The sequence below is a fragment of the Choloepus didactylus genome, chromosome 10 (assembly GCF_015220235.1).
Source record: "Choloepus didactylus isolate mChoDid1 chromosome 10, mChoDid1.pri, whole genome shotgun sequence".
NCBI lineage: Eukaryota > Metazoa > Chordata > Mammalia > Pilosa > Megalonychidae > Choloepus > Choloepus didactylus.
In genome coordinates, this window is record NC_051316.1 from 62,829,343 (window position 1) to 62,851,108 (window position 21,766).

Below are 21,766 nucleotides of genomic sequence, written 5' to 3' on the forward strand. Positions count from 1 at the left end.
TTCCTTCTAGCTATTCTAACACCCTAGCAACTAAGAAAAAGAAAATTATATAAAGATTCAGTATTCATAATGCCTTGTTAAATTACATCGTCTGTTGCTACCCCTTTCTCTAGATTAACCATTTCTTTTGAAGAGCAGAAATTTTAATTTTGATAAGTTCAATGTATCAATTTTTTATTTATGGATTGTGCTTTTGGTTTCTTATCTAAGAAACTTCTGCCTAATCCAACATCATGAAGATTTTCTCCTATGTTTTCTTTTGGAATTTTTATAGTTTTATGTTTTACATTTAGGTTTATAATCCATTTTTAGTTAAATTTTGTAAATAGTGCAAAGCTATGGATTGAAATTCATTATTCTTTTTGCATGTGGCTATCAATTTTTCCGACACCATTTATTAAAGAACTAGCTTTTCTCCACTGAATTGGCTTTGCACCTTTGTCAAAAGTCAGTTGTCCATATATGTGTGGGTCTATTTCTGGACTTCCTATTCTGTTCCATTTATCTGTCCATCTTGATGCCAATACTATCCTGTCTTAGTTACTACAGGACTATAATAAGTCTTGAAATCGGGTAGTGTTAGTTCTCCAACTTTGTTCTTTTTAATATTGTCTTTTGATTAACTCTTCTATTGTTTTGTTCTTTTGACAAACTGTTTGGATTTTGTTGTTGGTTTTATTGTTTGTTTGTTTGTTTTGTTTTGTTTTGACAAGTTTCCTTTGAGAAAACTTGAACGTGCTCTGACAGACACTCTTCCAATTTGGAGCTGGAAGCAGTGACTGTTGCATTTAATTCCCTCATTCCTTTGGGCCCAAAATTCATTTTATATTCAAATATCTTTTATTAAAATACATGAACCTCAAAGAAATGGGCTGGCGGTGCTATTAAGCCAAGTAGTCACCAGCTCTTATGGTAACTGATAGCCAGCTGAGAATCTGACCTTTTTGGAAAGAGAATCTACAGGCTGACCTCTTGCAATGGAAGAAGGTAGGAGGGAAACTTCTGATCTTAGTAATACCTACAAGTCACCAGACATGTGCTGGGTGTTTTGCATAGAGAATCTTATTCTACCCAGGAACTTTGTAATTTCACTTCTAGGGATATGCTCTAAAGCAGGAGTTGGCAAAACTTTACTGTAAAGGACCAGATCGTAAGTATTTTAGGCAGGGCTGGCTTCATGGATATGGATGTGTTCAGTTGCACAGTGCCCCATGCTGAGAAAGTTCCCATGCTTGGTTTAATACTCTGCTGTCACTGCCTTGTAACTCTTAGAAGTCTTTTTGTTTTGTTTTGTTTTGGTTTGGTTCTCTTTTGTTTTTTTAAATAAGGGGCTCTATATTTTCATTTTGCACTGGGCACTATGTAGCCAGTCCAGATTTTAGGCTGTTGGGGCAACTACTCAACCTCACTCTAGTAAAACAAAAGTAGCCAGGGCAATATGTAAACAATGAGGCTAGCTGCGTTCCAAGAAAACATCATATATGGATACTGAAATGTGAATTTCATATGATTTTCATGTCATGAACTATTATTCTTTTGATTTTTTTCAACCATTCAAAAATGTAAAAACCATTCTTAGCTCACAATCTGTACAAAAACTGGCAACAGGTTGGATGTGACATGCAGGTTGTAGTTTTCTGACTCCTGCACTAGACAAACTCCTACGCACGTGCAACAGGTGACATACAAGACATCCACAGCTGAATTGTTCATAAATGCTCTAAACTAGAAACAACCAAAAAGTCCCTCAATAGTAGAATGGAAACATATATTGTAGCTTATTTATATACAATATATATTTGAAAGAAAGAAACGAGTCATAAAACTATACATGTGGTATGATTTTTATTTATATAAAGCTCAAAAACAAGCATACATAAGAACAAAAACTAAAATGAAAATAATAGAGGCAAGGAAATGGTTGTAAGAAAAGTCATAATAATGGGTAACTCTAGGGGGATGGCAATTTATGTATTTACTCTGAAGTGTACATCTCCTAATTTTTAAATTTCATTTCTTCATTTCTAAACCTGAGTTGGCATCTGGAGCTCCATTTTACAGTGGGGCTGGGGACATGGGGGGCTGGGGGGACAGGCATTCCCAGGCCACATGTCTCCACCTTCCTGAAGCTCCCCTGATGTCGTTTTGAAGACCTTTGGTGTCCATCTGGCCGTGGGCTTCACATTTCTCAAGAAGAGTTTTGGCTTTTACAGCATTCAACTGTTTTTCTTTTCAGTTTAATTTTGTCTCAGACACTGATGTGCTCTGCCAAAATTCCCTCAAGGTCGAATACACATTATTATGGGTTCCATTGTCTTGAAGTCTTTCTTGTTTGCAAATTCCATTTTTTTTTCTAATTTCAAAATACAGTTATAAATAATTCAATTGCATTGACTTGGGCAGTGGTAGATGTGTGTACTGGCCACTTTCCTTTTATCCTTCTGCTTCTCAGTGTTTATTCTCTTCTTATATTTCTACCTTCTGGCTCTCTATGTGTGGCTATATATTGCCATTAACCCTGGCGGAGTTAAATGGAAAGAAATTCATATATGTATTCATGCTTTAGAAGTAAACCAACTGGAGTCTGAATCTCAACTCAGCCTATTGACTGTGTGTTCACAGTCAGTGACCTAACCTCTCTGAGCCTTCTTTTCTTTCATTAATAGAAAGAGTGAGGGCTAATGATAATTGCAGAGAGAACTACATATGCACAGGTTAAACAAGAAAAACCCTGAAAGGTACCTGGCTTAATACCTTGTGCTATTGTGTGATCTGTGGTAGGCACACAATAAATTTCAGTTTTCTTTTCTTCATTTCCTTTGGAGATTTTGCAGGATTTTTCTGTCTACCCACACCAACCATGCTAATCAAACAAATGACTAATGAGAGAAAAGGACAATAGATGGGTTGGGGAAAGGAAAAATCAAAGGTGGAGAAATTCTGCTTATAAGCCACATTCTCTACTTTACTTGCCCCTTTCTCTTTACACTCCTCATTTTCCCTTGAACTCACAGATCTTCCCACACTTTAATGATTCAAGAACCATCATGAGGCTGCTGTCAGAATCTGTTGAGAACCTAAGAGAACTGCATCAGGGTAATAAAATAACAATCACTTCCATGTAAACCATGCAGAACCTATCTGACACATTATAAGTGCTCAATAAATGTTAGATAGTATTACTTTTATTGATGTTGTTATGATTACTACTGTTGTTTGGGACAACATACTACTATGTGCAGCACAAGATATAAAGCAATTACCTAGCTGCTTCGTTTGCCAAATGCACACCCAATTTACAAATGCTAGTGATGGCTGTTTCTTTTAGCATTTTCCAGTTTCCCGTGTCATTTGCCCCTTGAAACGTTTTGTTCTTCCTTCCCAGTACAAACATCATTATACTCACTTCTTGTTCACATCTCTGCTATCCCCATGGCTCAGGCTGCTCTCACTGGTAGTAGCAACACCTCTGAATTTACTGCCATCTGCAGATATCATTAGCTATTGTTTACTCCCTCTCCCACACCATTAATGAAGATGTTAATTAAGAACAGAACTAACACTGACCCCAGCAGCAATCCACTAGACAGTTACCCAACTGGATAAACTTCTGTTAGTCATTACCCACTGCTCATAGATAATACCACTACTCCATTCCCTTCATCTGCTAATTTGTAAGAGACCAGGCAAGAGAATTAAGGGAGCCTAGAATTATTTAAAAATTAACACTCTGATACTTAGGGTTTTTGGAAAGAGATTTGGAGGGGCATCAGTAGTATACATAGTGAAGTGAGCCAGCCTCCAAAAGTATTTGGTAATTGCCAGACTAAATGTATGGCTTTTTGAGAATCTAGCAACACACTGTAAGGTTGGAGTATACCAATACAAATCACAGAGCTATCAGTCCAGCCACTTCCTTTGAAAGATGATCAAACTGAGGCCCAGAGAGGTAAGGTAACTTGTCCAATGTCACTTCCCTAGTTAGTTAGAGAACCAAACTGGAACTTGGGGCCCTGGCTTCCAGTCCCACACTCTTTGTAAGAATTCAGAAGCAAAGCCAACCTTCTTTCACAGAGATCCTATCCAGACACCTTAACATTAGCATTTGCCTACTAAGTGTCCACCAACTTTATCTTTTTATCTCCAGCGAACCTATCGTAGGCCATATCCTAATTCCAGAATAGGCATGGAGTTCATCACATATTTATTAAAGGAATGAGCATTATTCACCATGATGCACTATTCTCTCAACCTATGATTAGTGTTTCCCAGGGGAACTTATAAAAAATACCAATGCCCACACCACTCCCCTAGAGATTCTAATTTAATTGGATGGAGAAGAAGTAATTTTTTAAAGCTCCCCAGGTGATTCTAATGTGCAGCCAGGGTTGAGAACCACTTCAGAAGATAAAGTGTTTTTCCAAAGACTCCTAAATTGGAACATTTCTTGTTCTGTAGAATGGGATCAGTACAGAATCACTATAACTTAGCAATTAGAAACAAACCTTTCCCTTGAACAGGAAACTGACTGCTCTTCAAACCTTTCTCTTGCGCAGAATGCAAACTGCATTGTCAACTCAGTATGATGTGGTTTGGAATCTATTAGTTTGGTGGTGGTCTTTCACCTGGCATTTTTTCCTAACTTTAGTTGTGAAGGCGGTAGTACTAACTTAAAGCTCTCAGGAGCTCCAGAAGTGAGTTACTGGTTTAGTATGAAAACTGGCCTACTGGCAACAAAGTCATGCAAACAACTGGAACTTACCAGTTTTCAGAGGGGTTTGCTTATGTAGACATTAATCTCCATTACACCCATTGCAATAGCAAATGCCTTCCTGCTGTGGTATGACAATGAAACCTTGGACAGATGGATGATGAAGGTCAAAGATAAAATAAGGAAACATTATCTCAGGCTTGTTCCTGGACAAGAGTCCAAGAAGAATAAAAGACAAGGCTCTGGAAAGCTTCAGGGACTGCTAGTCTTTTGGCATCACACTTTGTGGTCTTTCCCATTTTAGGGGACCATCCCTAAGTGATTAAATGCCCAATGGCTGTCAGAATTGGAGAACTGAGCCCCTATGTTTGCTTTTGCAGGTTTTTCACTGTCCAAAGGCACCTGGTACATGGGGCTGAAATCGTCATTGGGAAGAGGTGCTTCCAGGAAGGATGGGCTCTATTTGATGTTGACACAAAGGTGCCACAGGGAAGCCTTGGTTGGAATTGAGGTGCCTGAGTAGGGGGAAAGATGAACAGGTTTCCACATTTCTGTCATAAGTAGCAAAGCCTTATAATGAAAACCAGGGAGAAGAGAAAAGACCGAAGAGATGATCTCAAGTGTTGGGGAGGAGCAGTGAGGGTCTGCCCACTCTCCCAGCATGTGCTCCAGCATCTGTGCCTTTCGATGGTTAAGCTATTATAAAACAGGAAGATAGTACAGGAAGCCAATAAAATGTGGAAATGGAGTGTCTGCAGAAGAGACAATAAAACATGTGGAAAAAGGAAGTGTGAGGTAGGAACGTTTTTTACACGTTCACTCTCCCACCAACTGAAGTTGAGGGCCCAAACACGACTCACAAGCTTGCCCGCTGCTGTTCCAAACTGGTTTGGCTTCTAGGGAAGACAAAGAAGAGTCCCAGCAAGAGTCAGACCAAGACAGGCACCTCCACCAGTGAGTGCTTCCAGATGCACTGTGTGTCCCAAAACACAGCTCAAGAAACTCTGCTTAGCTAGAGTGATTCCTCAGGATGAAAAAAATCAGTCATTTTGACAAGGTCAAAATACCAAGAAAATAACATTCCCAATTGGGAAGTTATGGGTCAGGACATAGAACATATTCTCTTTTGCTTCTCCCTTTTTAGGCTTTTTGGCCATGGGATGATTTTTAATATGTCCCCAAGAATACAGGCTTGCTGGGCACATAGTCTCCAATAAAAACATCTAAATGGTGGAATGGTGGATAAGGGTCCTTCACCCCCTTAACCGTCCAAAAGAAAGAATCTGGGGGAAGGGGTAGATAATGGAGCCAAATTTGTTCCCATCCGAGAACAAATTATCTCAGGTGGTATCTGAGTCCAATGCTGGGACTCAGAAAGCAACACAGTTCCCCTTAGGATCTGAAAATTGGGACAGTTTGGATGATTTCCCCTTTGTTTGCATCTTAAAAAACTCAAGGAGGAAACCAGGAGAGAGAAGGAAGGAAGGAAGAAAGGGAGGGAGGGACAGGGGGAGGGCGGGAAGGAGGAAGGACTCACGTATTGAGTACAGGCAGCGTGCCAGCCATTGCTCTTGGCCTTTTCGAATATAAAATGCCACTTCATCTTAGAACAACACCTAGAGGTAGGTATAGTCGCCTGCCCAAAGTTACCTAGCTAATAAGTGGCAGAATTATATTTAAAACAGTTTTGTCTGACTTCTGAACTTTTCCCTCTTTACAGGTTGGCTCCCGCAACTAAATACACATATACATACACAAGTGTATATATGCATGTGTGTGTGGTTTAATACTGCCCTTATCACCAAGCAACCAAACAATAGGGTAAATTTCCTGATTCTGATTTTTATGCTTTTCTCGGGCTAAATCTTTTCTCCCCCTTAACATAGTTTTCATTTGCCTTTGCCTGTATATTAATGAAGAAAGGTGGAAAAGAGGAAGGGGTGACAACAAGGGAAATAATCATCCTGGCTCTGTTGCCTACCAGACATTGTTTGTTGGGTGGGAGTGGCACTATTTTGCCAACCCTGGGAACTCTGCTTTACCACCTGACTATGGGAATTCTCAGATCTCCTTTAGGTTAACAGTGCAGCCCTGCTTTACCCACCACCTCCTGGCAGTTGAAATTCCCCCCTTTACAGCAAATCAACCATCTTTGAGATGCTTCTTTTCAAGCAGTCATTCTGATACGTCTCTTAAAGAGGAAGACTCCAGTCCCTTTTTTATTTTCTAAGAGGAAGCAGAGAGAGCAAGGGGTGGGAACGCTCACACTGAGGATGTGTCCTCCCTCCCTGTTGGCCACCCTGCCCACACCTGCTGCCCAGTGGAAGACAGCCGTGGCCAGGTTTTCCCTGGAGCAGACACAGATGCTTCAGGAGGAGATGCTATCACAAAAAGGTTATTAAAAAAAAAAAAAAAAAAAAAAAAAAAGAAGTGTGAAAGGGATGGGGCTGTTGGCAGGGATGCTTGTTCCATGCTTCAGCTTCTGCAGACAGCAGTCTCCATTTATTGATTCTTTCCGTTCTCCACTCCTCATTTTCCAAGGGTTTGTATTCACTTTATAAAGAAAAGTGATCCCCAGTCAAAGAGGTTTACAATATTTTATAAAACTTTGGAGTAGAGGGGGGAAGGGGAAGGAAAAGGCTGACTTGGGGCAGGGGGTGGGGGATTTGGGGGGAAGCGGGCTACTGGGGAGACAGAGAGAGGGAGAGAAAGGGAGAGCAGGCACGCATGAGAGTCTCAAGCAGTGCCAAGAAGCAGAGAAAGGGCTGCTGGGGGCAGGGGGGGAAAAGCGTGCCAGAAGCCTTATAGAAAAGGAGCAAAAACTGAACACGAAGAATGGTTGAAAATTGAAGTGCAAATGGACTTTGGGAGCCTCCTGGCAAAGAGGGTTGCAAACAAAATACAAAATAGGCCACTGTGACAACTCAGAGAAAGAGAAGTTCTGAGAAAGCAGTGAGGAGACTTACAGAAATGGCCTAGCAAATAAATAAATAAATATCAGAGTATGCTAATATGCTGACGGCCTTTAAAGAAAGGAAGCCAAGGGGGTGGGAGGAGAGAAATGAAGGTGTCTGAGAGAGCGACACCAAGTGAAAGCAAAAGCAGGACAGAGACAGACAGGGACAAAACACACACACACACACACACACACACACACACACACACACACACACATGCACATCCAGACCCCAAGAGAGGGACACAGAAAGAGAGTCACACACAGAGAGAAAGACAGAAAGGGCTGAGAGAGGGGGGTGATGGGGGGCAGGAGTGGGGTGAGGGAGAAATTCTCCAGCCAAATGCGGAAGACTTGGCATGTCGACAGGAGCAGCCGGGCCAGCAGTAACTGCACTTGCTGTGTCTAGTCTATTGTTGTCTCTAAGGGGAGGTTGGGGGAGTTGTTTATTTGTTTTGTTGTTTGGCCTCTTTGTCTCTTTTGTTCCAAGCAGTTAGTTTGCTTCTTTCCCAGACACTGGGCTGATGGAAGAGCTTTATGGATTTTTCTTAAAGGGACAGGATTGGCTAGTTCACCAGTATTATCTATTTCTCAGTCTTAACAGTCTAAATGACTGTTTCATTTTTTAAAGGATGACGTTAAGAATCAAGAGTCCATGTTTATGTTGTTTTTGTGCCTGATTATTAATAAATTGGTCAATTTCACCCTCCCCACTAAACCTCCTTCTCCAGGGTTGCTAACACTGCAGGGGAAAGAAAGGAAAAGCAAAAAGGAGAAGAAAATCCTATGAAAAATAGCAAATGAAGAACATGCATAAATAACTCCAAACACACTTTGGTAAATATTCTACTCTCTTTTTTTTAATAACCTAGGCAACCAAGATTAGAAATACAAGCTCCAGGCTCTAAGTAACCAGCAGAAGAGGAGTTTGAAAGAAGAGGAGTGGTTGGCACTATACCCTCGGCCATTTCCTAGTCCCAGGCCCTTCTTAGGCTCCATCCCAGAGGAAAGGCAGCACAGCTCTCTGGGACTTGGGGACCTGTCTGGAGCTCCTTCCCTGGGCTAGGCCTCCTGTGCACGAGTTCCGGCGGCCGCCGAGGTGAGAGTGTTGAACGGTACAGAGTAACTGAACTGACCCGGGAGCTGCGCTCTATATATTTGAGGAGAGGTGGGGAAAGGAGCATCCCGCAAGCCTTTGACTTTTTGTTTCCACAGAGACTCCAAACTTCCTGTCCTCACACTCATATAAATACGTTTTGGTCCAAAGGGAACAGCTTTTGAAGGAAATGAGATTTTAAAAACACTGCCCAATTCATCCTTCCTCGGTTTTCCATCCCCGCCCCCCCCCCCCAAAAAAAAGCAGAGCCAACCCTTTTTCTTAATCCTCCCTTTCTCTTCTCCACTCTTGGCGTAAAATCCAGGGTTCCTGAGATTGAAAATAAATAAACACACTCAAAAGACCTGAAGCTATAACGAAAGGTACAGAGGGGTAGAGAAGGGAATGGGAAATGGGGGCTCCTTTGTGAGTGGGACCCTTTATATTCCGAGCAAAAGAAGACCAGAGCGGATGCATCCGCCTTGCGAGTGGACAGAGTGCGCCTGCCTCAGTGGCGAGTGTTGACGACGACTGGCTCTGGGGGCTTTAGGGTGTGTTTCTTCTCTGCTCCGTCCCTGAGGAGTTTGGAACTTTGAAGAAAAGAGATGCAATTCTGCCACCCCCTCAGGCTTGGAGGTGTGAGGCGAGGAGTTAAGAAGGGGGCCGCTTACACCCAAAACTTTATCTGCCCCCCTCGACCTCATTCTCCTCTCGTCTCCATCCCCGTACAAATAACCCTGTCAAAAAAGCACAGGGGTCCCTTTTGCCTCTGCTAGGGTGCCTTTTGGAGGGGCCGGGAACCCTCCCGCCTCCTAGGCCGCTCTCCGCAGGGCTTTCGCGCACAGTCGTGGTGGCAACGTGGGCTAAGGCGTTCGCACGGACCAGCCCAGGGGCGGGGGGTTGCCTGCGGAGCGAGGAGGTGTGAACTTGGTTCCCCCGCCCAGTAAGAGCAGGGCCTGTGCTAGGCGCCGCCAGAAGGAGTGTGGCAGGAGGGCGCTGGGCGCGTGGGCACGTGTTTGCCCCCAGCAGGGAAAGAGTGCCGTGGCGGCTGGGATGAGGTCTCCTGTAAGTCCTGGGGTAAGGAGGCATTTGTAGTCATCTTTGCTTTGAGTAGAAGGTTCATATCCGCGGCCGCACGAGGTAACCGACAAGCCTTACTTGAGCGAAAGGCAAAATTGATTCCGACTCCCAGGGCAGCTGCGCAGCCCGGAGGGTTCCGCTTGCCCTTACGGACGTCGCTCCTGCGATCCATTATAGAAACCCGCAAGGCACGTGCAAGGATCAAGGCACAGTGTTTGCCACCACTTTGGCTGCGTCAAGGAAGATTCCTCCCAAGCCCAACCAAGAAATGCCCAGGCTTCCCCAGGCCCAGGAGTCCGCACCGCGCCATTCGTTTCTATTCCCAGCAAGCGTCCCAGTAGCGCCGGAGAAGACCCAGTTTTTCCTGGAACATTCCCGTTGGCTTTTTGATTTGGAAGTTGAAGCCCGAAGCATAGCAAGTTTGACCACAAAATCCCAAGCTCTCCCCGCACATTCTGCTTATTCTAGACAACATAAAAACATAACAGGCCACAAGCTAACCAACTTGGGCGCTGTGTGTGGTGGTCTCCTGGTCCGGAACACGGGGCTACCGGACGTATAAGGAATGAAATTTTCTACTTCTAATTACCTGCGTGTGGAAAGACCCCAGGAAGGTATTAGAACAGAGTCCTCGGGTCTCCCAGACAACTGTAAAAACAAAATCTTCCCCAAACCATCGCGTCCACAGCTCCGCGTAAGGGTGGGGGCAAGAGGCAAAGGGGGATGCCTTGGGGCTGAGCTCTAGCACGAATTTTCCTCACACCAGGTCACAGGGTCTTCTAGGGAGACGAATCCCGATCTAGGAAATCGCCTCCAGGGAGCCCCTAGTCTCCCACCGGGGAGACAACTCGTCCGGCAAGAAGGGTGCGTCTCCCTAGCCGCCATGCCGGGGAACTCTAAGTCTGACACTCGAGGCTTGAGCAGTGTGGACTCTTTAGAACAAAAATCTAAAAAAGGAAAACACATACATTTGAACAAAACTAAACCACAAGCCCTCAGGTCCCCGCCGATAGCGAGGTCGGGGGCGGGGGGGAGGGGGCGGGAACTGCGGAGGCGCCGGGCGTGCGGCAGGCGAAACGAACTCCGTCCCCTGCAGTCTGTTCCTTCAGGGACTCCGCTGCCGCGCCCTCCCTCCCGCCAGGTTTGGACTCATTAAAGAGATCGAGAGGGGAGGGAGAGGAGAGAAGGATAGGTGGAGAGGGTGGGGTGTTCTTTTTCTTTTTCTCGTCCTGACAGCGCCAGCCGAAGCGAACTTGAACTGACAAAGCGCGAGGAAACTTCTTTGGAAAGTTTATGTAGCGCGATTAGTGGCGGAGACGCAGGACTAGCAGGCGGGCAGTGCCGGGATGGGCGTGGGTCAGCAGACTGGGTGTGATTGAGGGTGGGAGTGGTGGCCAGGTGCTGAGGCCGTTAAAGATCTAGGTTCCTCAGGATGAAGCCCTCTAACGGCCCCAGAGGCTTCGAGGGACCCGGTGACTGTGGGGTGTGCGTTTCTTTAGGAGTCAGACACGGTGGGGCCAAGATTTCGGCGTGGGTTGTGTTGGTGCCGAAAGCTCTAGCCAGCGACCGATCAGGAGGCAGCGGGAAAGCAGGGGATTAGATCTGCCTGTCCCGGGGCCGGGACCCCAGCTTCCCTGTCCTGCGAGGCCGCGCACGCCAGGGATATTTGGAGCGACGTGCGCGGTTTAGTGTCGCGGTTCGGGCTCTCCGCGCACCACGTGCTTTCATGGCCTCGGGCAGAGACCCTAGGGCGAGCACCTCCGCAGGGGAGAGGGACCACGCAGTGAGGACTTGGCTTCCGCGAAGCCTGAGCCCGCGTATCCTTGCTGGGGGCAGGACGAAGTGGCCCAAACCAACTTCTCCCTGCGCCCTGGAAAGGACGCGTGATGCTCCTGCAAGAGCGCAAGGCCGCCGCGGCCCATTCCACACTTGGCCTGGCACTGGGCTTTTCCTCACTGCGCACCAGGGAAAGGTACAATTCAATATAACAACCAAGTGCAACGCATTCTTTTGGTTTTTTGCTCTGAAGTCTAAGGCATTTCGAAGAGGTAGCTCCCAATTTCCAAATAAATACCTACCGTTCTAAAGCCCACTTGGGTTCCGGTGACTACTGGAAAAAAAGAGAGATAGAGGTAGAGATAAAAAAGGGAGAGAGAGAGAGCGAGAGAGGAAAGAAGGAAAAGAAGGGAAGGAAGGAAGGAAGCCAAAATCGGATGTGAGTTTACAGCCTGAAGCAGCTTGTTTCGGCTCGCTGAGCGCCATTTCGAACCGCGTAGCTCGAGCTATTTCTGGAGTAGTTGGAGAGTGGAGATAAAATACGTTTTATTTAAAGTGACTTCTCTCCCAGAACGCGACTTTCGTCCTCCGTTCACTCGGTGTCCGTGTCACCGCTCCGGTTTAGCGCAACCCGGGCGACGCAGTCTTTGGTATATAAACCAGGCCAGCTCCCTGGTGAAACTACCTGTTGGGGGGATTCCGCAGCCTAGATATTCGTCCCTCTTTTCCCCTCCGCAATCCTGACAGCGGTGGGACGACTCTAGGGATGGTTGGAGAAGGGAAAGGGTAGAAGAGCCGTGAGAGGCGGAGAAAGTCAGCTGTGCCTGGCAGGTCCCAGCGATTTGCGCCCGCGCCTTTCTGCGCTTCTGCTGGTTCTTCCGGAACCAGAAGCAGCCCCTCGTACTCTGTGCGGGGCCCCTGGCTACAGGGATGGGTCCAAACTTGGCACAATTCTCCAAGTTCGGAAACTACGAAAAGGTTCCATTTATGCTTGCTCTTCGGTGTGTGTCTAAGTTACACACACACACACACACACACACACACACAGCCTCCTAGCGGCTTCCTCGGCGCCCGCCCCCCACCCTGCATTCCAACACCCAACAATTTTCTCTGCACCGAAATTCACTTTATTACTTCAAGAAATTCGGAAAACGCCGCTGAGGCTTGGACGCCTGGCAACCCAGGAGATGTCTAAAGCTCCCGCACGAGCTGCTTAGGGGAAATCACCCTGTTATTGTGAGCAAACAGAATCTATTTTTAAAATTAACTGGATGAGGCAGCGGAGTTAGCAAGGAAAATTTGAGCAGGTTTCGTTGGAGGAATTTTCGGAAGCTGGGGGACTGGGAGATTTTAGTCTCTCAAGCAAACCTGTGGGAAGACAGTTTGGGCCGGGCCCTGGGACTGCACGCACTGCCTGGGTGTGGTGCGCGCATTTAACAGCCCCTTTTCAGGCAAACTCTCTAGCAGACCCTCCTCGACATTAAATTTGGGGTTGTGGAGGCTCTGGCTGGGCTTAGCCGAAAAGTTTGCCCCCCAGACTCGGTAGGTACTCGCTGTTGTGTCTCCGATGCGGGTTTCAGCATTTCCCGTGCCCTTCGGGAGCGCGGTATTTCAGAGACCCTACTAGGTGGGGGGCCCGTTCGGGAGTCCGAGGGGACGGGAAGACTTTCTCTGTGACTAGGGATTTAGTGGTGCTTTATTTCTCACGGCATGCGCTCCGGTTAACCAAGGTCACAAAACACCGGTTGGAAAACGAAATAGGGGCAATTACTCAATTGCGAAATAGGAGAGGGTTACCCCTCGTCTTGTTCGGGAAACTCCATTTGACAGCGAGGACGGCGGGGCGACGCGGATGAACGAGAATTTGTTAACGAGAATTAATTGCACAAAGATGAAGGTCGAGAGAACCAAAAGACGGCTCAAAATGAATCCAGTGCCACAGTCCTTTTTAATGATCTTGGTAATTTTAACCCGTTTGGCCCCTAGGTAACCCCCGCTCCCCTTCTCAGTCCTTAGTGGCATTTCCTTTCTCCCTGTGCCTCCTTCCTGTGCCCATTCACTTTGGCTTTGGGTTGCCCAGGACCTTTCCGTGTCTGGAAAAACTCTTGCAAACTTGCCCTTCGCCAGGCGCGCACGCAACCATGGGCTCTTCCCCGCCGGCCGCTCGGCGCCGCGGGGCATCCTCCCCGGCCAGGCGGACCTGGGAAACCCAGAGTATTTTCCAGCGCTCAGATTCGACAGTCCTGTTTTATTTCATTTCAATCCCAGGAGCACGGACCCAAGGATAATAAACAATGCTGCTTAGTAAGAAACAAACGGGAGCGGGAAAGAACCACGCGGAAAAGCAAGCACAGAGATATTTTAATAAGTGGCCATTCAGGAGTGCCTTTGCAAGAGACTTAAAATGTACAACGGTAGGTATTTTCTTAAAGTACAGAATTTCGCACAATCAAGGTTTGGTCAAGGTATGATGGTTGGAGTTATTTTTATTTATTTGGTTTTGCCTCTGGGGATCAGGATGAGTTGTTGCTACCGGCGGATGCCTCCCAACAAACACCCCCCTCTCCTCTCCGCCCCTTAGATCCACCGCCTCACATAAAAACGGTGATGTCCTCCAGGTATCCGCATACCCTGAGACCGTTATTCCAGATCCCTTGAGAACAGAAAACACTACCTCCTTTTTAAGCAACGACAAAGCGTGCTTCGGGAGAGATGTATTTGTGACAAGCATGTCCAGATAAGAACACAGCACCGTACCCCACCGTCTTTTTAAATGTAAACGCAGATACCTTTTGTGTGCTGGCCGTGAGAGTAGGGACTGGGGATTCCTCCCCTAGTGCGGGTGTAACCGATTTCTGCCCGGCTCGGTGGCTTTGGGAAAGGCCTCCTATCTGCTCTGAACACCACCCTTAACAATGTCAGAAAATTTTCCTGCCTGCAAGTATTGGCACGAAGACTGGCAAAGGGAAAATCTCTGCTTGGGAACCGGTTGGGAAATGAATCAGCTGTGTGTGTGTTCTGAAGACAAATTCCTATTTGATACTCAGGGGTCCGCGAGTCCCAGAACAGGTATCCCCAGTCCAGATGAGCTACACTTTTAGCTGCTGAAGGGGGTATGGCAGTGTCTGAGCATCTGCACCTTCTCTGACACAGTCTCCCAGCTTTTTTGTAATTCAGGTAAAGTTAACACTGGAAGGAACTTAAGCTGGTTTCTTTCGACTTTATCCGAAGGGCAGCTTTGCTTCTATACATGCTCAGGGCTGGCCTGGTCTCACCAGCACCAGCCCTAACCCATAAAGAACTCAGCCTAGAGCACTGGGCTGGACTGGCACTGGCTGGGCTAGGGGGCCCAGACCTTTAATTACACCCCACCCCTTTCTTGTCAGAAAATGACTGTAGTGTCAATTGCACCGAAGGAACAGCCTAACCTTCTTGCTGGCCCCCTATCCTAAGCCTTACACAGGGTTCTCACCCCTTTGCCCTATATAGTGTTCATGCATTATCGGTTTCTTAAATTAATTCCTGTACTTGCTTCAGAAATTTTCAGCTGTCTCTGGCTTTTTCTGCCTACCCTTGAAGACAACTTCTCCTAGGAAGGTGTTCTGCCTGATGAATGCAAACTTGAGAGCCCACCTCTGCAAAGACTGTGGCTGAATTTAGCAGGAATGTTGGACGGTGAGCATGTTGCCCTGTTTTCCTGCCATTTTCAAATCAACTGACCTGAATCTTATAATTTTTCAGATGAGGAAACTGAGGCACAGAGAAGGGACTTGACTAAGACAAGATCCACAGTGAACTGAGATCAGTCTCAGGTGTCTTGATTTGAAGTCCATTTGCTCACATTTTTTGAGGCAGATGTGATGGCTAATAATAAACTACTGTTTACTGAGTGTCAATGGGTGTGCCAGACCCTTTACATTAGCCATCATCACAGCAACTTGAAAGAGAGGCATTAGACTCAATAACATCTTAAAATTATAAAAGTAATATGTGCATAAATCAAGATACATCAATACAAAAGGGCAAAAAAAATGGTGCAGATAACCTGATGATCATTTGTGATGGCTGCATTTTTCCCATGCTATGGTGCAATTGGACAAGCAGCTCCCCTGCTGCGCCCCTCCCCACCGTCCCCACCCCTCTTCATTTCACTCAGGACCTCAGTGCTGTACTAGTTCTGGGACTTGGGCAAGCCTTTTACACCATAGATTTCTCCTGTCTATTTCTCAGAGTTGTTAGAAGGCTCTATGCAAACAGCAGCTGCTTTTCAAGGGCCCTTTGAAGACACTTTGGCCCTTCAGTTTTGGAATGGTGGGTTTTTAAGGTTCTTTTCAAAGTGTGTTTGGGGATTTAAGGGTTTGCATTTTACATATGTTTGAATCTATAAGGGCAGGGCTGGGAAATGAAAGAAAGGATGTTAGTTTCTCTGAGAAAGAGGGAAGCACTGAGTCTTTGGAACTGGGAGTCTCTGGGGGTGTGGATGGACTCATTTCTGCTGGCACACATGTGGAGCCAAGTGAGTGGGGAAGGAAAGGCAGTTGCCCTGCTTTGGGTGCACAGTGGGTTGCTGCGGGTAGCAGAAATATGGGTGGAAGGGTGCTTACGCCCGTGTCTTTGGGTAGGTGACCACCATCCGGGCTTAGACTGTTGGGAGCAGATAGAGGGGGATGAGGAATAAGTGCTGAGGTGTGGTCTTTCCAGAACCATAGTTATTTTATTTATTTATTTTTGTTATTATTCTTGAGTGGAAAGGGAAGGGGTATTAGAGGATACTGTGACAGTTCTCCCAGGAAGCTTGTCCTGTTATTGAGAAGATTGCTAGAAAAATCCTGAGTTTGGGAGACTCCAAGTGAGAGCAAATGATAGCCCGTTGTCATGTTCTCCTAGACTTTGCAGAGAAGCAGTCCTGGGGAGGGAGCAGTGACTCTGAAACACCCTTCTAGCCACAACCCTGCCACAAGCACAGATCCCAAAATATACAGAGGGAGAATCTGAGCTACAGGGAGGAAGCAGGCGGCTTTACAAGGGGAAAATGAATGAAGGGGGCTGGAAAAGGGGCTGGTTCCAAAGAGAAACCGTGAAAGGAGGGAAAGTCTGAGTTTTCTGAAGGCCCAACCAGGCTTCTGAGCCTGCCTTTAATGCCTGTGTCAGGACAAAGCATGCTGCGCCCCCTGGTGTCAGATCAGCAGCTGGTGCCAGCTACTGCTGGGGAGACCTCAGGCCGCCAGGTCCAGGGACCAGCTGGGGAAGCAGGCGGGTCAGACGCCTATTCTTCTGTTTGCTGGGGGAGGTGGAGTGGAAATAGCCTCCCCTTTCTCAGCTCTGGAATCTATTAAATACAGACTCTAGTATAGAGAGCTGAATTTTCTTGTTTTGCATGCAATTTATGCTGGCCAATAGGACAATGTCTTTTTCGAAGTAGCCCGGTGGGGTGGAAGTACACTGGCCTGAAAGAAAAAGCCTGCATTTTAGGTGGAGACTTGGTCTGTGGCAAGTCATTTAAAAATTTTAGAACCTCCTTTTCCTTGTCTTAAAACCAAAGTGGATATTAGAGTTAGATGTTTTCAAGGATTCTTCCAATCTCTAATGCTGAGATTTATTAGGTAATAAATCTCATGCCCTTCTCTCAGATCCTTGCAAATTTGACATTGTTTCCTGTTCGTATGCAGGTGCAAATGTTCTATGTTTCAGCCTCATGAGTTCCCTGGTTCTGAGCAAAGATTTTAGGGTCCCCTTGCCTTGTAAAAAATGCAAAATAGACAACTTTTCAGCACAGAAGCCACCCACTCCACCTTTTGTGGCATCTCCTGCAAGAAAGCAGCAGAGCAGGCAGGACAAAAATCTCTGCTCTGTTTCTTTTAAAAATAAAGTACTAAAGTGTTGTGCTGGAAATTATGCTACTATGTGTTACATGTGGTAGGTGTGAATATATGCTTCAACAGTTCCAGGCACAAGACCAAAAACTTCCCCAGAATTAGCAGGGTTTTCAGCTATAATCTGGTTAGCGTTTCTACAAATAGGTACAAAGACCAATTTGGGAATCTGCTCTATCTAAGGGGCTGTATGACTGGGTTTCCATTGAAATTTGGGACCGTCCCTTGCACAGTCAGGCGATTTTAAGTAGGATCAGCTCTGGCAAGAATTACGCATATGCTGCAAATATTCCTCTCCTAAACCTGCATCTAGTCTCAGGGGTAGGCAGTCAGTTATACCTTATGGCAATTTCTTCCTCACTGAACTTGAACTCTTATCTCTGTGTAATGGGTACAGGGTTAAAAAAAAAATTTTTAAGAACTTGATATTTTCAGATGTGGAAGGAGTGAGCAGCAATTCTTCCATAGTAGAGTGTGTTGTGATGCTATATAGGGGTGGAGCAGGTCCCTGTAAATGAGACCCCCCAACCCAAGGAGAGGGAGACAATTTGCACTAGAGCATGAGAGGTGGCAGGGCTAGAGCAGTGACCTGGAGTGCTGGCCCCCATCTAAAGGGAGCAGCCCCTGCTTGGCACCAGCCAATTTTGTGCTGCCATTTGGGAATGCAGACCTGGGGTCCCCAGATTTGTCAGCTGTTGAGAGAGGTTAAGATTCTTTTACTTTTTAAATGTTGGCAACAGGGTGGGCTTCATGGGTGTGTGGCAGGTGCAGCCACAGAGGGTCCTGTACTTGATTCAATGCTCTGCTATTGCCATCTTGGAATTCTTAATTTTTGAACAAGAGGCCCACATTTTCATGTTGCATTGGGCCCCACAAATTTTGTAGCCTCTCCTGGTTGGCAGTTAATACAAAGGTTTAATGTTGTACAGGTTAAGATTATGGGGTCCCAAACAAAATATGTCTGAGGCTGGATGCAGTATGGGACCTGGTATGAACTTTCTGTCACTAACTGCATTAAGGATTCCCTGAGAATCACTGGGAAGGAATTTATGGAGCCCAGAGGTTTTCTGGGGATAGAAGGAAAGACACAGACATCACCCAGTTGTGATTCCCTAGGATTTGGCGTGAGCTAGCGAGCTAAATTTTTATTCAGCTATTTTTTTTTCCCTCGGGGATGGGCAGTGAGAATCTCACAGTGACATTATTTTGAGGAAAAGCCCAACACAAGGAACTAAATATTTGGGGTGGAGAGCAGGGTTTGGCTTGGGGTATGGCTGATGCTAGAAGCTCTTCAGACTTGGCATAGAGTTGTGCTTTGGGAAACCAGAGCGGAGTCTGCTACCCAGTGTGACCAGCAAGAATCGAAGGGATAGCACAGCCCCAGGGTAAAAGCAACATGAAGTCAGAGCAACAAACACTAGCTACAAATCCAGGATTCCTAACGGGTTCTCAATGGGGTAGGTTAGGAGGGCTGAGCTGTAAGAGTAAAATCTGGAAGATTCTGAGGACTTAACTGTAAGTAAACGATACGCTTCAATTTCATGGCGCATGCCATACAGTTGATTCTAATTTGGAAGGGAAAGTTTGCTCTTGGTGAAAGGAACGTCAGTCATCAGTGAGTAGTTATGAGGAGATCCTGTTTTTAAGGATAAATGTTGATTTATAGAAGCTCACTAAAAAATATTACAGCAGAATGTTTGGTCAGGAGGTTTGCTTTTCTAATTCTGTTTCTGCCCAGTACTTGCTAACTGGAGAGTGTAAATTTTAAAAGAAGTAATTGCTTATGCACGATGTGCAAACTCCCTCAAGGGACTGAGTGAAAAACAGTTTGAGACACTCTGAGTTTCTTGAAAGAAAGTTGCTATGTAAATTAATATTGATATAACTCTTTCTTGCAGGATACACTGGAGAGACATGCAAGGGAGAAAATGAAACTCTCCACTGGCTTCAGACAGGGAAGCTAATATTTTTCCCCCTTTTTCCTCGCAGGTTTCCAACCTCCTTAGTTTCCTAGGGTTGCCATAACAACGTACCACACACTGGGTGGCTTAAAACAACAGAAGTTTACTGTCTCACGGTTCTGGAGTCTAGAAGTCCAAGTTAAGGCTCAGGCAGGGCCAGGCTTCCTCTGAGCCTGTAGGTTCTGGTGTGACTTGCTGGAAATCCTTTGTGTTCTTTGGCTTGTGACGTAACTCATCCTCTGCCTCTGTAACATGGCTGCCTTATCTGTCTGTCTACATCTAAATGTCCTCTCTTTATAAGAACATCAGTTGTATTGGAAATAGGGCCCACCTTAATCCAGTTTGGCTTCATGTTAACTAACAACATCTTCAGAGATCCTATTTCCAAATAGGATCACATTCACCAGATGTGGGGTTAGGATTTGAACTTACCATTTTGGGGGACACAATTCAGGACTCTGATTTTCAGTTTGAGTAAGGTTTTATTTTTATTATTCTTTATACTTTCCATATAGAGGGTCCCTGAAGGAACATTGTGATGGGCTAGCATTTCTACCAATAGGTACAAAGACCAATTTGGGAATATACTCTATCTAAGGGGCTGTATGACTGGGTTTCCATTGAAATTTGGGACCGTCTCTGGTACAGTCAGGCGATTTTAAATAGGATCAGCTCTGGGAAGAATTACACAGATGCTGCAAATTTTCCTCTCCTAAACCTGCAGATCTAGTCTCAAGGGTAAGCAATCAGTTTTACCAGACAGCAATTTCTTTCCCATTGAACTTGAACTCTTATCTCTGGGTAATGGGTATAAGGTTAAAAACAACTTTTTTTTAGGAACTTAATTATTGTCCAGCGAGGGGTAACTTAAATAGCCCCTTAGTTTTACAGAGGGAGCCTGTTGGCAGTGAGGTCAGGGCTTAGGTGATGCAGAGGGAATTTAGTCACACCTGGGTGATTATTTGTGGCCCTGGAGTCAGGTCCACTTTTCTCCTGGCAAACAGCACCCTCCTCCTCCTCTACCAAAAATGGTAGGCCTGGTGGTAGTGACCCAGTATTTGAGAGGTTCGAAATTCTACATGTGTCATTTCTGATTTAGGTCCTAAATGACTATTCTTTCAATCACGTGGAAAACAAGGAACCTAGCTAAGACATTTAAATTAAAAGACCATTGTTTAAAAGAAATGAAAAGTATACCCACACACAGAAAAAACTTATATATGACTGTTCACAGAAGCATTATTCATCATGGCCAAAATGTGGAAAAAAACCCAAATGTCCATCAACTAATAAATGGATAAAAATATGGTTTATTCATATAATGGAATAGTATTGTGCAAAAAAAAGATGAAATATTGATACAAGATACAACATGGATGAACCTTGAAATCATGCTAAATGAAAGCCAGACACAGAGGATCATAAATTGTATGATTCCATTTATATGAAATATCCAGAATACACAAATCCTTAGAGACAGCAAATAGACTGGTTGTGCCTGGGGCTAGGGTTAAGAGTGAGGGCATTGGGGGAGAATGGCTAAGGAGTATAGGGTTTCTTCTTGAGGGTGATAAAAATGTTTTTAAATTAATTGTGGTGATGCTTGCATAACTCTGTAAATGTGCTAAATACCATTGAACTGTACACTTTAAATGGGTGAATTGTATGGTATGTGAATTATATCTCAATAAAGCTGTTAAGGTTGTGTTAAAACAAATTTATATGAACTAAATAAAATGAGATTAACATAATATTTCATTCTGTGGAAAGAGTCTGATTTGCAGATCCATGCATACCCACAGCAAATATTTGTCCATGTAACTCTTTCAAATTTTGCTAAAAATTATTTTTTTTCCTTAGCCTGAAATCATTAAAGTATGTTTAAACAATGTTGATAAAGTGGAGCTGTTTTTGTCTTCCCAATATTACTTCTTGTTCTTTAGGCAAAAATTTTCTCTCAAGGAACCACCCATCCCATTTTCAGTTCTTATGGGTATTGCTGACCCTACACCCTGCACTCTGGGCTCTGTGACTCAGGTCTGATCAATCAGTATATTATATTCAGTGATGAGATAGAGCTGGCTCAAATCTGCTTCCCTGAGCCAATCGGTAAAATTTGGGAAATTTTATGAGCCAGTTGTTAACCACAATCACTATTAAAATTAAAAGTATATAAACTGCAATTAAATAAACTATAGTAAAAGCAAAGGTAATAAACACTCAAAACTCATCACTTCCTAACTATTTGACTACATTTTACTATTATATATGTGCTTGAGGTTACCTACATCCAATGACTCTGTATTGTGGAAA

The 21,766-nt window shown here is 45.1% G+C and overlaps 1 protein-coding gene and 1 long non-coding RNA gene across 9 annotated transcripts in view; one reads left to right on the top strand and one right to left on the bottom strand.

Moving 5' to 3' along the window:
- Positions 1 to 21,766, bottom strand: part of NFIB (nuclear factor I B) — a 465,213-nt gene that overhangs the window by 249,052 nt on the left and 194,395 nt on the right. The gene's annotated exons all lie outside the window — the stretch shown is intronic.
- On the top strand, positions 6,453 to 21,204 carry LOC119545426. Of its 3 annotated transcripts, XR_005219070.1 has the most exons (5): positions 6,453 to 6,532; positions 8,540 to 8,766; positions 13,888 to 14,033; positions 15,157 to 15,294; positions 19,391 to 21,204. It is a non-coding gene; the product is annotated as an uncharacterized LOC119545426 (long non-coding RNA). The 3 variants fall into 3 exon arrangements; XR_005219071.1 differs by lacking the exons at positions 6,453 to 6,532; positions 8,540 to 8,766 and adding an exon at positions 10,899 to 10,984; XR_005219072.1 differs by lacking the exons at positions 6,453 to 6,532; positions 8,540 to 8,766 and adding an exon at positions 11,039 to 13,579.